This window comes from Lissotriton helveticus, chromosome 5_1, assembly GCF_964261635.1.
Source record: "Lissotriton helveticus chromosome 5_1, aLisHel1.1, whole genome shotgun sequence".
Classification (NCBI taxonomy): domain Eukaryota; kingdom Metazoa; phylum Chordata; class Amphibia; order Caudata; family Salamandridae; genus Lissotriton; species Lissotriton helveticus.
Genome location: NC_136065.1, coordinates 471,154,509 through 471,170,302, shown reverse-complemented (window position 1 = coordinate 471,170,302; position 15,794 = coordinate 471,154,509). Strand labels below are relative to the sequence as shown.

Here is a 15,794-nt window from a genome sequence, read left to right as displayed (position 1 = left end):
TTGGAACGATGTCATACACCCCGGCGTCAATAGGTGCCATCCTGCAACAACACAACGTGCACAAAAAGAGTCCTGCTTGGAGCCACTCGTAGACACCTGGAGGAGGCTTCACCCAATGGAAGCGGGGTGTACGTACTTCTCAACAGTGCGTGGCTCATTTTCTAGACTTGATCACATTTCATCACCAGGGAGCACACAAATCGTCTGATCAGGGCAGATATATTACTCAGGGGTTTATCAGACCATTCCTCCGTCCAACTGCGATTAGAGCTAGGTCCCAGACGGACGCCGTTTCAGTGGCGGATATCGCCATGGCATCTACACAATCTGAGCTATTGAACTCACTCACACAAAGGCCCTAAAATAATACTTTTCAATGAACAGGGGGACGGTGGACTCTGCCACTACTTTGTGGGAGTCCCGGAAACCCACTATTCGCTGCTTTGACATCAGTTACTGCACTGCTGCCAAACACCAGAAGAGGCAGGCTCTGCTACAGCTAGAAGCACAGATTATACAAACTGAATTGCAAGTACTAGACAGAGATGGAAATAGGGCACACCGACAGTTAGGCAAACTGCAGAAGAGATATAAACGTATCCAGCTAGATGAGACTAAACACATATGGCAGGCCACACAAAGAAGGATCTCTCAATGGGGGGATACATCAGGGAAACTCTTACACATACTATTCCAATCATTAAGTGAAATGATCACCAATCCCATGCCTGTGGCCCGGTCCTTTGCCAACTACTACCAAACACTATATACTAAACACAAAATCATATCAAAAGAGCAGATTGAAAATTTGTTTAGAGATCTACCACCTAAGGCACTTACCTCTACTGCTCGAGACTCTCTTGAGGCTCCAGCCTCATTGGAGGAGTTGACCTCAGGGGCCTCAGAAAAAGCATCTGGCAAATCGCCTGACCCAATGGGTTCCTGAGTGAATTCTTCAAATTGAATATGACAATATTGGGGCCCCAGTACCACGCAACCCTTAATGAAGTCCTTGAGAATGAATGCCTGCCTCACATTTGGTGGCCAGCAGACATAGTGGTCTTTCTCAAGCCAGGACACCCACCCGAAATCTGCGCATCCCATCGGCCAATATCTCTCCTCAACGTTGAAGCTAAGTTACTAGCCGAGATAGTGGCAAATAGATTGCTCCCGCATCTTCAAGCCCTGATCTACCCAGATCAGGCAGGCTTTATGCCTCTTCGCGCTACCTGAGACATTATACGCAGAGCGCATAATGCTATAGCCGCCATAGATAAACTAGAGAGACCAGCTGCCCTATTACTCGTGGATATGGACAAAACGTTTGATTCGGTTAGCTGGACCTACATGTTCATATTACTGAGACAACTCAATATGGGCCCCCTATATGGAGCATTGATTAGACTGTTATACACTGCGCTAACTGCCTCAGTCCGAGTGGCAGGGGCCACATCACCTCATTTTCCGATACAGGGGGGAAACCTACAGGGATGCCCCCCTCCCCTCTGCTTTTTGCTCTTACCATAGAACCTCTTGCGGCCTGGGTACGTATAGATGCACTATTCCATGGTTTCAAATGGACCCTGGAAATCTCTGATCGTATTGCACTATATGCAGACGTATTATTCTCCTGACTGATCCTCACCGATCAGGCCCCAGAATATTGTAGATCATGCGCATCTTTGGCGAAACGTCAGGTCTCTATATGAACACTTCTAAATCGCTGATCTGGCCGCTACGAGGGTCATTGCGGAGTGGCCGATGGGTAGAGGGACTCACTAGTGTCATAGGGGCTCACATATCTGGGAGTCTACATATCGGACACTCAAAGTGTGTCCTAGAAAAGTAACTTAGAAGAAACAACAGAAAAGGTCAAAGCAGAAATTAAACATCGGTCTACACTCCCCCTATCCTTATAAGGACAATCAGCCATAATCAAGATGGTCTCACTTACACTCCCTAACCAAACTATTATATCACTTATGAAGGCTATGTGGTTGTGGTGAGAGATGCTTTAAGGATGGGGGTGAGTTGGTGGCTGATCTTGTTGCTTCCTAGGTTGAAGAGGTGGTGGGGCAGGAATCCATGGGTGCTCCCAAGTGGATAGAGTTCTTCATGGCTGTGGTGTCTGGTGGGAGAGCTGTTCTCATGTGATGAGTCGTTAGTTGGAGGAGGCTTCCGTTGGAGTGAGGATGCTAAGGAGGTCAGTGGGTTGGAGATTGAAGTTTCTGTAGATGGTGGATATCCTGTTGTGGAAGTTATTTGCTAAGGGATTGTGTTCTCAGTAGCTTTAGGGCATACAAACTCTCTGACGAAGGTGAAGAGTTCCTTTGTGTGGTTGGCACTAGCCTTGATGTGGACGCCAAGTGTGTTCTTTTTTACATCATTGGTGGTATCTGTTAAGGGCTGACTTGAATATGGCTCGGTCTAAGTTGTCTCTGCTGGTATGCCATCTTGTCTCCAGTTGTTTGTAGCTAATTTGCATTGTGCTGAGTTCCAGTGTCTACCAGCTGGCTTGTTTAGAGGCTCTGCGGGTTTTGGCTGGTTAAACGGGGGCTTCTCGTCGGTGGCTTTGTTGATCCTGGTGTTGATATTTCTGACTGCCTTTTCCCTGTCGGTTGCGGCTTGGGGCTGGGTGGTGTTGAGTGCATCCGTCCATTGGGTCTGTGTCACTTTGCTACATCTAAGGAAGGAGGTGCAGGGAGGATTGGGGTTGGTCACTGATTTGCTTATAACCCGCACACCTGAATACTCCTAATGTTTCTTATACAATTTTAACATCCATAAATAATATATTAATCAGGGTGCCACTTCTTTTAAACCTGGCAGGGACTGACCAGTAAACAAACACTGAAGATTGAGACACAGCAATGTCACAATTATACAAAGTGCACTTTTCACATGCCCATCATGGCAAAAACTTACATTTTAAACCACTACGTATATATAGTATAGGCATTTATGAGATCCCCTTGTTCAAGAATCCTTACAACAATTAGTCTTAACAAACCTATTTTAACCAAAGTATTATCAAAACATTTCAAGTATACAACATAAATGAGACTATTTAAATTCTTATGCTGCTTTTAATGTGCAGTATTTTCATCTGTCATGAAATTCATCAATTTCAGATACACAATGACGTTGTGTTTCTCATATCATGTTTATCCGTCCCAATGCATTTCGGGATGACCCTTCGTCAGGGGACACTGTAAATGATATCATTAAATTAGAATCCTAGCAATCGCTATAATGTTAACAATCTTATAATCAACTTAAATAATTTAACCACAGGTCTTCCAAGAATTTGCCCAGGTCCGCAAGTGAGTACATCAAACTTGAGTAAGAAGAGTGTAAAGTAATATTCAAGCGTTTAAAATGAAATTGGTGTTAGCACAAGACTCCATAAAGGAAAGAAACTGTGAAAAACGTGTTACAACAACTATAATAGAACCCTGCTCCAGTACTAACCTGTGCAGTGCTACGCCCCAGAAAGCGCCAAGAGTGAATAATGTGAGCAAATGAGACCAAGTTCCTAACCTATCCATGGACTCTGTACGTAGAGTACTATACTGAGGGGGAAGGTACACAATAAAATGTGTTTTAATCAATATACCTATATAAAAACAAGAAAATGGAGGTTAATGTATATATCCGAGATTGTCACTCACGTGAAATCTAAAATTCTTCCTCTGGTTGGTGCAAGGTGCTCCTGTGATGGTGAAGTGGATGATGGAGTGGTCAGTCCAGGTGAGCTCTGTGATATGGCTATATTTGACTCTGTTGCTGGATGTGAAGATAGGTTCCAGTGTGTGTCCTGTCTTGTGTGGGGTCTCTGAGCAGTTGGGTGAGGCCAATGCTGTTGATTTGTTCAAAAGGCTTGCGTCATTTATGTCTGTGGGGTCATCCTGGTGGAAGTTGAGGTCTCTGAGGAAGATCTAGTTGCTTGGTTTCAATGTCGAGAGGGGCGATGAAGTGAGTTATGATCTCGCAGAGGCTGGTGTGAGGTCCAGGGCGTCTGTAGGCAAGGGTGCCCTCTATAGTAGTTTTGTCGTCGGCATGGAGTTGGAAATTCAGGCGCTTCATGATCGGAGTGGTGCAGTCCTCGGGAGGGGTGCAGCGGTTTAATTCTTTGTGGATGATGGCGAGGCCACCTCTGTGTTTATTGGCATGGTCCCAGTATGCCATCTTGTAGCTGTGGGGAATGGCAGTGGCAATGTCGGGGGCAGAGGAAGGGTTGATCAAAATTTCTGTGATGATTACGTCAGGGGCGAGAGTGATGTTGGTGTCCCAGACTTTGGTGGCGTGTTCGCAGAGTGGTCTGGCATTGATCAGGAGGCAATTGAGTGGTTGAGGTAAGGTGTCGGTCGGTGGGTTGTGCGTGGTGCACGTTTCACGGAGGGGGGATCGTCCTAGGTTGCAGGAGAAGAGACAATATTTGCCGGAGAATGGTCCAGCTGTGGAGTGAGGAGATGTGAGGCAGCAGTTGTTGTGGCATCCAGGGTCCAAGACTCGGAGATCTGTGGTGAAGTGCCTGTGGGTGTCTGGAGGGCCAGGGTTCCTGGTGCTGGATGGGGTCCAGGCTCAGACTGACATGCCTTTGACGTGACAGGAACGCGACTGAATTGAGGACTCCGTTAAGTAGGTCCTGGGAGGGAGAGGGGCACTGGGGAGGAGGGCAGCGGTAGCAGGAAAACAGCGAGTGAGTGGGAGATAGCCAGGGCAGGGGCCTGAGGAGGAGAGCAGTGGGACACAAGTAGCGAGAAGCGGGTGACAGAAACCGGGAAAGTAGCGAGCAAGCAGGGATTGGCTGTCAGGCTAGCTATATCGGCTCTCTCAGCAGGGCAGAATCAGCCTAGCACCACAGGAGGAAGAGGCACTGACCAGCAGCAAGGGGTGCTGGTGAGGACCTGCTCAATGGGGTAGCACTGCCACTGCGGCCTCCATTAAGTAGGTCCTGGGAGGGAGAGGGGCACTGTGGAGGAGGGCAGCAGTAGCAGGAAAACAGCGAGTGAGTGGGAAATAGCCAGGGCACAGGAACCAAGGGCTGTCACTGGAAACAGAGCAGGCTACAAGCTGGCTGTCAGGCTGGCTACCGAGGCTCACTCAGCAGGGCAGCAGCAGCCTGGCAGCATTGGAGGAAAAAAAACACTGCCTTGCAGCAAGAGGAGCAGGTGAAGACCTGCAATGGAAAGCAGATGACTGGAGGAAAGTGAGGAGAGAGCAGGCTTGGAGACGTAATTTAGTCACATGTGACCAGTTGCATATTGAGGCAGAGGGTTGTGCGAGTCTGGGGCATCTAGAAGATTTTGAAGGCAACAACCACTCATACTAGAGCAACCAGTTCTAGTACACATGACCATTCGGGGAGAAGAACTGGATCACCGTCCCCCGATGACCTTCTTATTAGTGCCAATATCGGCCCCCACCCAGACCTTTATTTAACACCACCAACTCTTTCCCCAATAACTGACACCACACAAGTTGATGGAGAAAGTTGTTGCAATTTTATTAGCATAACCTTATGCCAACATGTTGGGTTATCTTACGGGCAATCCAGAGCAGGCCGCCCCTCGCGACCCGCCCACCTGATAAGTCATAACCCCCGCGGTGTTAACCTTGGGGGCGTTGTCAGTTTCTGGGGGGAAGGTCTAACCCCTCCCCCGGCGAACCCTTCGTTCGCCCATTACTCAGGCCCCCCCCCCTCGGGGGGGCGGAACGTTGGCAACCCCCGGTTGCTCAGGTGCACAACCGCCCGAAGGACTAACGGGGCGCCGTCGGTCCTCCAGGATCCGCCGTGGATCTCCCTGGGGGATAATTCGCTCACGCACCCTTCCGGTGCTCCTGTCGAGGGTACCCTTGAGTACCTTCTTGTATTGGATTGCCCTGTAACTCCGCCTGCAACACAAAGATAAGTCATTAGTACAACAAACAGCCCCCCCAAACTGCCCAAGACAAGGGTAAGCGGATGGGAGGGAAAACGCTGGGTAGTTCGTCGTCTCGTGGCCCGCGGTCAGCCTGGGGTTAGGGGGCGAGGGTCACTCGCCGCTGCACAAGAACAAAGAGGGCGCTTGACCCTCGCCCCCTGGGCTATATAGCCCACCCCCTCCCCCTTCCTACAGGAAGTGACCTCACGGGGGGACTGCTTGTCCCCCCGGACCACTAGACTGCTCAGGGTGTTTGCCATCCTTGGCACTAAGGTTGGCCGCCCTCGTAGGTGGCCACCTTTGGTGTCCCGGGGCAGCCGGGCATAGTGCCAATATCGGCCCCCACCCAGACCTTTATTTAACACCACCAACTCTTTCCCCAATAACTGACACCACACAAGTTGATGGAGTAAGTTGTTGCAATTTTATTAGCATAACCTTATGCCAACATGTTGGGTTATCTTACGGGCAATCCAGAGCAGGCCGCCCCTCGCGACCCGCCCACCTGATAAGTCATAACCCCCGCGGTGTTAACCTTGGGGGCGTTGTCAGTTTCTGGGGGGAAGGTCTAACCCCTCCCCCGGCGAACCCTTCGTTCGCCCATTACTCAGGCCCCCCCCCTCGGGGGGGGCGGAGCGTTAGCAACCCCCGGTTGCTCAGGTGCACAACCGCCCGAAGGACTAACGGGGCGCCGTCGGTCCTCCAGGATCCGCCGTGGTTCTCCCTGGGGGATAATTCGCTCACGCACCCTTCCGGTGCTCCTGTCGAGGGTACCCTTGAGTACCTTCTTGTATTGGATTGCCCTGTAACTCCGCCAAGGCTCTGGGTGCGGCAGCCGCCGTCCCAGAGTCCCCCCACACACCGTTTCTCTCCTATCTACAACCCGCTGCTGCCATTGCTTCTGATAGGTCGAGCAGGAAGATAGCAATCCCTACTTCGGATAGATGAACGCCATCCTCATCGAAGCTGCCCGTGCATTTGGTGTGTAGCAAGCTGTGCCTTATGAAACCGAAACCCCTTTGCTCCGTGAACTTGCGCATGGCTCTGTTCACACGCCTGCGGGAAGTCTCAATGCCCACCCCTGATCTAGCGTCTTTCCAATGCAGTCTTGGAGTAATTTCAGACCACCATAATTCACAAGGCCCCAAGAGGTTGCTCAAATCGCACAGTGTGCCCCTCATTGTCTGTAGCAGTACCCTGTGCCCCCAAGATGTAAAATCAACACGTCTGGAGGAGATTCACCCCCGTCCAACAACCGCTGAAATACCCGTTTCACGCTGCTCCAGTGTAAGTCAGCCGACACTATCCACCTGATCTTTGCAGTTGCGAAACCATGCTTCCATTTTCCGCTGTCAGCCCACCGGGCTATGTTTAGGATTCTGACATTTCCTGCCACCCAGACATATTTGCCTAACAAATAAAAGATGCAGATGCTTAAAACAATGTTTATTAACGTCACTCCAAATTAAACACTGCAAACACTGCAATGAAATATACTGACTGCAGTCACACATCTAATATTTACAATGAATTACAGGCAGAAAATACACTGTGTCACCCCTCAAGTGCGGATGTATCTTCTATAACAATTAGACTCCCAGCGCCCCACCTGCTTTATATTGTCCACTGGCAAACCTGCCTGAAATGCTGTGGTTGCAGCTCCTATCCTAAAAGAGTGGCTACAGAACCTTTTCCCTTGCTTTTTGCTGCCAGATAAGTCTAAGCAAGTGTCCATAATGCGCTGTAGTTGGTACTTTGTCAGGGGTGTTTCATCTGCATGGATCAGCAAGTAGCCTTCCACCGGGGGCCGCTGTGCAAGGTAAGTCTCAACCAGCCGCACGGGGCAGTACCTGGCAATTTCCAACCTGTTCAACACTATTAGCCTGCCCGCCCCTCCCTGGTCTGTCTTGGATTGTCTCAACCTGATAGACAGACAATCCCCCCTTAAAGTGGCATCCTGTCTACACAAGGCTGCGCCTGATTTGTCATTCTTCGAGGTGGCCACCATCTCCCCTATTCTGAACGCGCCAAAAAATGCTAGTGCAAAAGTTGCAGAAAAAAGAGCTGCCTCAAAAGCTGAACTTGTGGCCCTGTCTGTGTAATCCAGCATGCCTTTCAAAGTTGCAAAATCAATCGCTGCTCTATTATCCGGAATGCGGGGCTCGCTTCTAGACCAACCCTTCAGCGCTGACTTTATTAAAAAGGAGTTGGTTGGGTCAGGCTGTCCCCCTAGTCTAGCACGGTGACTAATGGCCGACAAATGTCCCGACACCCAAGATTGTGACTTGCCCTCATCCTTCGCCCATAGGATAAAATCCTGAGTCCTGGACTCTAAGGAAGGCTGCTCTTGTTCCCACTCTCCGGTGACCGCACGGAATTTCTGCACTCCTGCCCGGTAACGCTTGACTGTTCGAGGCGCCAACGCCAACTCGCCTAGACATCTTAGTCGCCTTTCAAATTCAGAATGAACCACAGGTGCTCTGGGAATCTTGTCATGTCTTCCTTTGCTCTCGGCCACGCCTCCCGAAACCTGTGCCACTGGAAGCGAGAAAGAGCGTCAGCAGCTGTGTTTTGGATCCCTTGTATATGCCGCGCTCTACATTCTACATTGCAAACCAGACACACCCTCATCAACTCTCTGAGTAGGCAAAGAACTAAGGGGCAAGAAGCAGACTGCGAATTGATGGCCTGAACTACAGCCAGGTTATCTGACCACATTAAGACCCTACGCGCCGCTAGCTTTGCCGGCCAAAGGTGAAAAGCTACCACAATAGGAAACAATTCTAGCACAGTGATGTTAGAAGTCACCCTCTTCTTCCTCCACACATTAGGCCATTTTTGAGCGCACCAGTCCGTGTCAAGGATAACACCGAATCCTTCCCTACCTGATGCATCTGTGAACATAGCCAGCTCCGGGGATCCTGCCCAAGGTGCCCTCCAAACAACAGAGCCGTTGAAATCTGCCAGGAAAGTTGCCCACATCTTAAGATCCTCTTTCATGCCTTTACTAAGTCTCACCAAATGATAACTCTTCCGGACTTTCGCGGTAGCCCTCGCCAACCTGCGCGCAAAGACCCTTCCAGCCGGGATGATTCTGGCGGCAAAGTTGAGTTTCCCCAGGAGACCTTGCAAGAAACCTAGCGTCACCTTGTCCTGGCCAAGAGCCAACACGATGGACTGACCCAGATCCCGAACCTTGTCTGCTGGTAATCTGCACTCCCCCTTCACCGTGTCAATCTCAATCCCTAGAAAGGTCAAAACCTGCGCAGGCCCAACAGTTTTACCAGGCGCTAAAGGGACCCCTAAAGTGGTGGTGAGTTCTTGAAAGTTCTGCAGAGACTCGCTACATTCCATAGTTCCATGTCTCCCTACAAAAAGGAAGTCATCAAGGTAATGAGATACTCCGCTGGTCCCATAGCTGAACTGCAACGCCCATTGGAGGAAGCTGCTGAATGCCTCAAAGTATGCACAAGACACTGAGCAACCCATCGGCATGCAGCGATCATAGTAATACTCTCCCTCCACTTTGAAACCAAGCAAGTGTTGACTACTGGGATGCACCGGCAACAACCTAAAGGCTGATTCTATGTCGGCCTTGGCCAACCAAGCCCCTTCACCTGCTCTTCTCACCAAATCCAAAGCCACATCCAGCGTGCAGTATGAGACAGAGCAAGACCCTTCCTCCAACCCATCGTTAACAGACGCCCCTTCAGGGTGAGAGAGATTGTGAATCAGCCTGAAGGCCCCTGGCTCCTTCTTAGGGACAACCCCCAGTGGTGACACCACAACATTTTTAAAAGGTGGGCCGGAAAAGGGGCCAGCTACTCTACCTAGCAATCTCTCCTTAGCTACTTTGGACTTGAGCACAAGTGGCAACTCTCTTGCAGATCTCAAATTCTCTGCCTCTCTGGGGGCCTCACCGCCCACATAGGGTAACTTGAAGCCTTCGGTAAAACCATCTAGCAGCAGTCGCCTGTCGCGTGAGTGCGGATATTCTTTCAGGAGGGGTAACATCCTACTCAAGATCACGGGCGAGGGCCCCTTGGTAACGCTTGCTATACGGCCTGCAACTACGCCAGGGAGCAACTCAGGCTGGGGGTGGGTCAAGGGAGGCTGTATGGTGAAGATGTTATTGCTTGCTGCCCAAATCTTTTGAGGGCTTGGAAGCTCCCCCTGACTGGTTGGTGCATGATCCTGCTGCATGGGAGCCCCCACACTTGTTGCAGGAATGGGCAAATTTACAATTTTTTCCCCATGGGCAATGTCCAGAGTTAAAGGAGCGGCAAATTGCTGAGGAAGACCTCTTGAAAGACCCCCTGTTGCCGCCTCTATTCCTGTAGCCCCCCCGAAAGGACTGTTTATCCTGCTGCTGGTCACTACGCTGCGTGGAGTTGCTGAATTCCTTACTTCCATGTTTTTTGTCCAAGGCACCCCCATTGCGAAGCAGATTGGAACCCATGTGGTCTAGCCACAGCTGGACCTCTTTCTGGTCCCATCTCATTTCAGGACACATGGACATGCGTCTCCGGAACTCTAGGTCGTATGACACCCAGCCCTGACCGCCCCAACGCGCTGCTTCCTTTCTTATCAGCGTACTGTACTGGACGAGCGCCTTCGCCTGTTCTGGGTGTTTCTCTAATATCACCCCTTCTAGTATAGAAAATGCATCCAGCCAATTTTCTATGGTCTTCTCCGGCCACTGCTGGTATTTGGTCTTTTTATCCTCCTCCTTCACCCCCGCTTTCCTCACATCAGTCCCATCCTGACCTAACATCAGTAGCGAGAATATGTCAATCAATTCCCGCCTCCATATCATTTCTTTAGCCGCTAAAGGGACTTGCCATGCCAAGTCGCAGTGACCTGACAACAGGGGTGCAGCCTTCACTAAGGGCTCAGTGGCGGGAGGTGGTGCTGCCGGGGTGACTAAGCCAGCAGCGCTTCCTGCAAATGAAATGTTATTCAGTGCCAAAGATGTTACTACTACCCCACTATCCACTACTTGAGCCACAGACGTACCAGAGTTCTGAACTGGAGTGACCACCCCCGTGGCCGCGGGGATCGCCGTCACGCTGGCGATGGCTGGCGCCAGAGGTGCAGGAGAAGCAGGTGCCTGAAGAATGGAGGATGACACCAAGCTTCCGCTCGCCAGCGGCGTAGGAGGGCTCGGCACGACAGCCGGGGTGTTGTGTTCTTGTAGGAGCGATGCAGAGGAAGGCAGGGAAACCGCTGGCGAAGCGCCCCAGGCTGCGGCCGCTGCCTTTGCTCCCCCACCATTGTCCTCAGGTATACATGCCGGCTTGGTGTTCGGGGGGGGGAGGGACCTTAGCTCCAATGAGCTCTCTCATGAATTCTTTCAGGGAATCCGACAAAGAACCAAGGTCCTCCCGAGTGGCATATACAGGCGTGGCCGGGGCAATGTCGGCTGTAGCGGGAGATGACACAAAAGGACCAATGTGTCTGGGCGGGGGCTCTATTTGAGCGATCACTGTTCTGCTGTTGGCTGATGGCGCGATTGGTGACACATAAGGCAAAACGTGTGAGGGCGGGGGGTCGATGTGTGCGGCCGCCGTCTTGCTCTTGAATGCTGGCGGGACCGGTGGGAACTCTTTGGACGTTTGCTTCTTTGCCCTCTTGGACGATCTAGTCGGGGCAACCTCCTGCGATTCGGAGTCGGACAGAGGTGCGTCGCAGATGACCCCGGAGTCGGCTCCTTCGACCTCCTTCATCAGCCCGTTAGCCCAAGACAGACCCTTTCCCTTGGCCATCCGCATGAAGGCCGCCCACTGTGCTGCTTGGCTCGCATCGGGCAGCGAGTCATCCACCTGCGACATCTGGGAGAATAGCGATTGGGATCCCTGGCTCTCCATAATCGATGGCGGATCGGTTCAAAATCTAAGGGCGTGAAGGAAGAGAAATGAGAACACGACCAAGCACTAGCGTAGCACGGCCGGACTTCCTGAGGCTCAACAACGACCCAAACCCTTGACCTGCCTACTTACTTCATTCAGCGGGACTTAGGCTTGAGGCACCCTGCACCCGCCAAACTCCGCTCCTGCACTGCTGTTCTCACTCTTGTTCGCGTGCTCCTTCAGAGAGTATGATTTCCGAAACTTCTCTCTGAAATTAGAAAATTAAATTAGACTGGCCCCCACCATGATTAACTTCCTAAGCCGCCTACTGACCACAGTAAGCAAAGCCTGCTTACCCATGCTCCGTCCTTAATGTTCCATTCGTCCATCCTCTCTTAAATGTGTCCTGCATCAAAATATTAAGATCATTAATTCATCCCCCCCGCCTTACGCCGAGCCCCGAAAAACGTACACAATCCCACCACTCACACCTGTTGGCCTAAACACCTTCCTAGGTACTTTCCCATGCGAGAAAACGGCCCTTATGAGCCTTGAAGGCCCCTTATACCTGCGCCACTAGTGCGTGAAGATGTAGACCAAACGAGTATAAGGGGAATCTCCTGTGAAAGAGAAAACAACACATGAAACACCCCCCCCCCCCCCCCCCCCTTCTCATAGGCCACCCACTGCTCCCCTCCCTAGGCACTAGGTCATCCTGATCAGGAAGCATGTCTAACGACAGTAATTGTTGTAAATATAATGCCAATGCACGCAATTACATGCAGTAACAAATCCATTCATGTAGCACCGAGATACTGAACCCTCACCCTCCCTGCATCCCACTCATGGGCCACCCACTAATCACCTCGTGCACCAACATCCACCAAGGCAATAGAGATGAAGACGCCTAATTTTGAAATTTGCAGAAAATTTCTTTAAAAAAAAAAAAAAAACTTAAACGACCCCACCCCCGTGACGCGCGAGTGTGAAGGAGGGGGGGGGGGATTTTATCCTAGGGGGGGGGTTGGAGGTGATGGGGCGTATCGTGAGTCGCGCCAAAGGCGGGAAGCGCCTGCGCGACTCAGCTGAACGAGGGTAGCGGGGCAGGCCAAGCGAGAGCGAGCCTCATCGAGGGCGCATGCGCAAGCCGCTTCCGCGGCGGCAGGCCACCTCAACGAGCATGGCACGGCCAAGGGGACGAGGCCCTGGGCAGCGGACCCCTGGAGGAGCCCGGCCCATGTGAAGGGAGTCTGCTCCCACGGACCCAGCAAAGAGGACGGGCGCATGGAAGGGCCCACACCGGCGGGAACCGGGGCAAGCCACGTGGGCCCCCGCCGCAGGCGTGACCGGCTGCGGCCTCCTCGCACAGGGAGGCCGTCGCCCCTACTCCAGCCCTGCACCGAGACAGCTAGGACAAAAGGCGGCCGGGGAGCGGCACCGGGGACTCGAGGTAAGGCACCCTTCCCCCTCCGCCAACGCGATCAGTGCCCGCACAGCCACAACCGAGAGAGGGAAACCCACCCGAGTTCCCCAGTCACCACCCCGCACCCCCTCCTTCCCGAGCGGGCCCGAGTCGAGCCCCAGGCCCCGGCCACGCGCCCTTTATTTATTTAATTTACATGTGCACTTATAAATATGGCGGACCTTAGACAGGGACAGAACCAGCACCCAAGACATCACAAGTGAACCAAATAAAGGGCAAACGCTACGCCACAAGAAGCAAAACTGACAATCGTGAGCCCTCACCATACAAAAGGTAGCAAACGGCGCATTACGAAAGTGACAGACGACCCGACCCGGGGACCCCGCGCCCTCGCGCCCTGACCCAGGAACTCCCAACCTCGGGCCCACACCAAAGGGGGAACAGCAGCACACGCCCGAGAAGTGGGCGAGCAAGAGGCACTCACCATCAACAAAAGAAAGCGCTGGGTAGTTCGTCGTCTCGTGGCCCGCGGTCAGCCTGGGGTTAGGGGGCGAGGGTCACTCGCCGCTGCACAAGAACAAAGAGGGCGCTTGACCCTCGCCCCCTGGGCTATATAGCCCATCCCCTCCCCCTTCCTACAGGAAGTGACCTCACGGGGGGACCGCTGGTCCCCCCGGACCACTAGACTGCTCAGGGTGTTTGCCATCCTTGGCACTAAGGTTGGCCGCCCTCGTAGGTGGCCACCTTTGGTGTCCCGGGGCAGCCGGGCAGTCTCTCAAGATACTCAAAGTCTGCATTCCTGATTAGCTCATTCTGCCTTAACCTGGCAGTGCATCCTGTTCAACGGTGTGGTGCATACATTTGAATAAAATATATCACTATTACATGCTGCTGTGTGATGCATTGAAATGCCGGCGATCAAAGCTCTTTTGCTGGTGGGCAGGAAGAAATAGATGCGCGGTTTAGCTTGTCATTTGCATGCTTTCGCTCCCTCCTTCTTCAAACATCATTACAATATGTCGGCCTCGGTGCGACAAGAATTGGCAAAACCAATACGTCTGGTGTTGGCCACCAACCTTTTGACTTTGGCAAAAAAAATTGGGCATGATTTTTGTAAAACGTTATTGTTGAGAAAGATGCTAGGCCCTCAATGGCCAAAGGCAAAACATTTTTTTTTATCTAAAAAAAGAACACATTACCAGAAAAGTAACTGGCTCTGAAAGAAACTACTTTGTGTGTTGTTGTGCTTCATGTGAAAGGGCAGCACACTGTAACGAACAGTAAAGTAAGCTACTCGGTAAAGTGCGCTGAGCCTTTTCTCTAAGATGTGCTGGAGTTGGTGAAAGAAAAATATGAATGACACAACAAAAGACTAATTGATAAAGTCTGACTGAAAACCCCTGTGAGTAATTATGATACACAGAATGATCGTAAAATCAAAAGGTGTTGGATGACACAAAACCTAAGAAAAGCAATCAGTCTGGCATTCGCTGCCAGCCTCTTGCCTTTGCTAACGCTTTTTTGTAATGTTTTTGTATATCTTTATTACAAATAGAGGGTTGAGGAAATAAATGAGTAGGAAGGCTTGCAAAGACGATAGACAAGGTTGTATAGCCAGAATGTATTGAAAAGATAGTGTTGCATAGATAGAGAGACTGGCAGATAGACAGGCAGGTATAGGTTGATAAATGAATAGATAGGCAGACAGAGGCACACAGACAGACTAACAATTAGGTAGTTAGACTGGTAAATAGATGGATAGATAGATAGATAGATAGATCGATAGATAGATCAATAGATAGATCAATAGATAGATAGATAGATAGATAGATAGATACATAGGGTTGCAAAGAGATCGATAAATAAATCAGAACATTGGAATAAATGACACAGCTTCTGTTCGTAATTTATTAGTTAAATGTCTATATAAGCACGACATACAAGTGTACTGAAAGAAAATTAGAAAGCCATCCAAGCAGGACATACAGACTAAACTGGTGTACAAGGATAACTGTAGGCCTCAATTAAAATACATACCAGCTTGACAGTCAGGAAAGTAGTTATGATTGCACATCATTTCGAGTATATTAAAAAGTGTATAACTTTATAAAGAACAGTTTCAAAGGGGCAACATCAGGTATGCTATGAAATAGCAGCAGCTCGATAAACAAAGGCCCCTCTAAAATGAATTTACAATTGCATTAGCGGGAGACTGGATCTGATACAGCTGGAATGTACCCTGTCCTCAGAACAAAAACATTAAGAGCTGGAAGAAAGCATCCTGTCATCACATCAGGCTCTAACCACACGGCAAAACTGAAGTAAAAAGCAAACACCCTGAGACTGAAGGGAACTATGTTGTCTGCAGATGTGCTTCTTGTGAAAGCGCAAAATGCAGACACTGAAAGTCAAGCTTGCCAGTGGCAGAAGTAAGCTGACCCATTACCCCAAGCTGTGTGCTGAATGCTGTAGTTGGTGGATCAAAAATGTGAATGACAAAACCGACGAATCGATAATGAGAGTGAAGAGTCGGCTGGAATCCCCTTTAAGTATGCTTATAATAGATATAATTTTACTAAAATCAAAAGGTCTTGG

General features: G+C 50.6%; 1 protein-coding gene across 1 annotated transcript in view; it reads left to right on the top strand.

Annotated features, from left to right (window-relative positions):
• RASSF4 (Ras association domain family member 4) overlaps positions 1-15,794 on the top strand; it is a 172,272-nt gene that overhangs the window by 145,538 nt on the left and 10,940 nt on the right. The gene's annotated exons all lie outside the window — the stretch shown is intronic.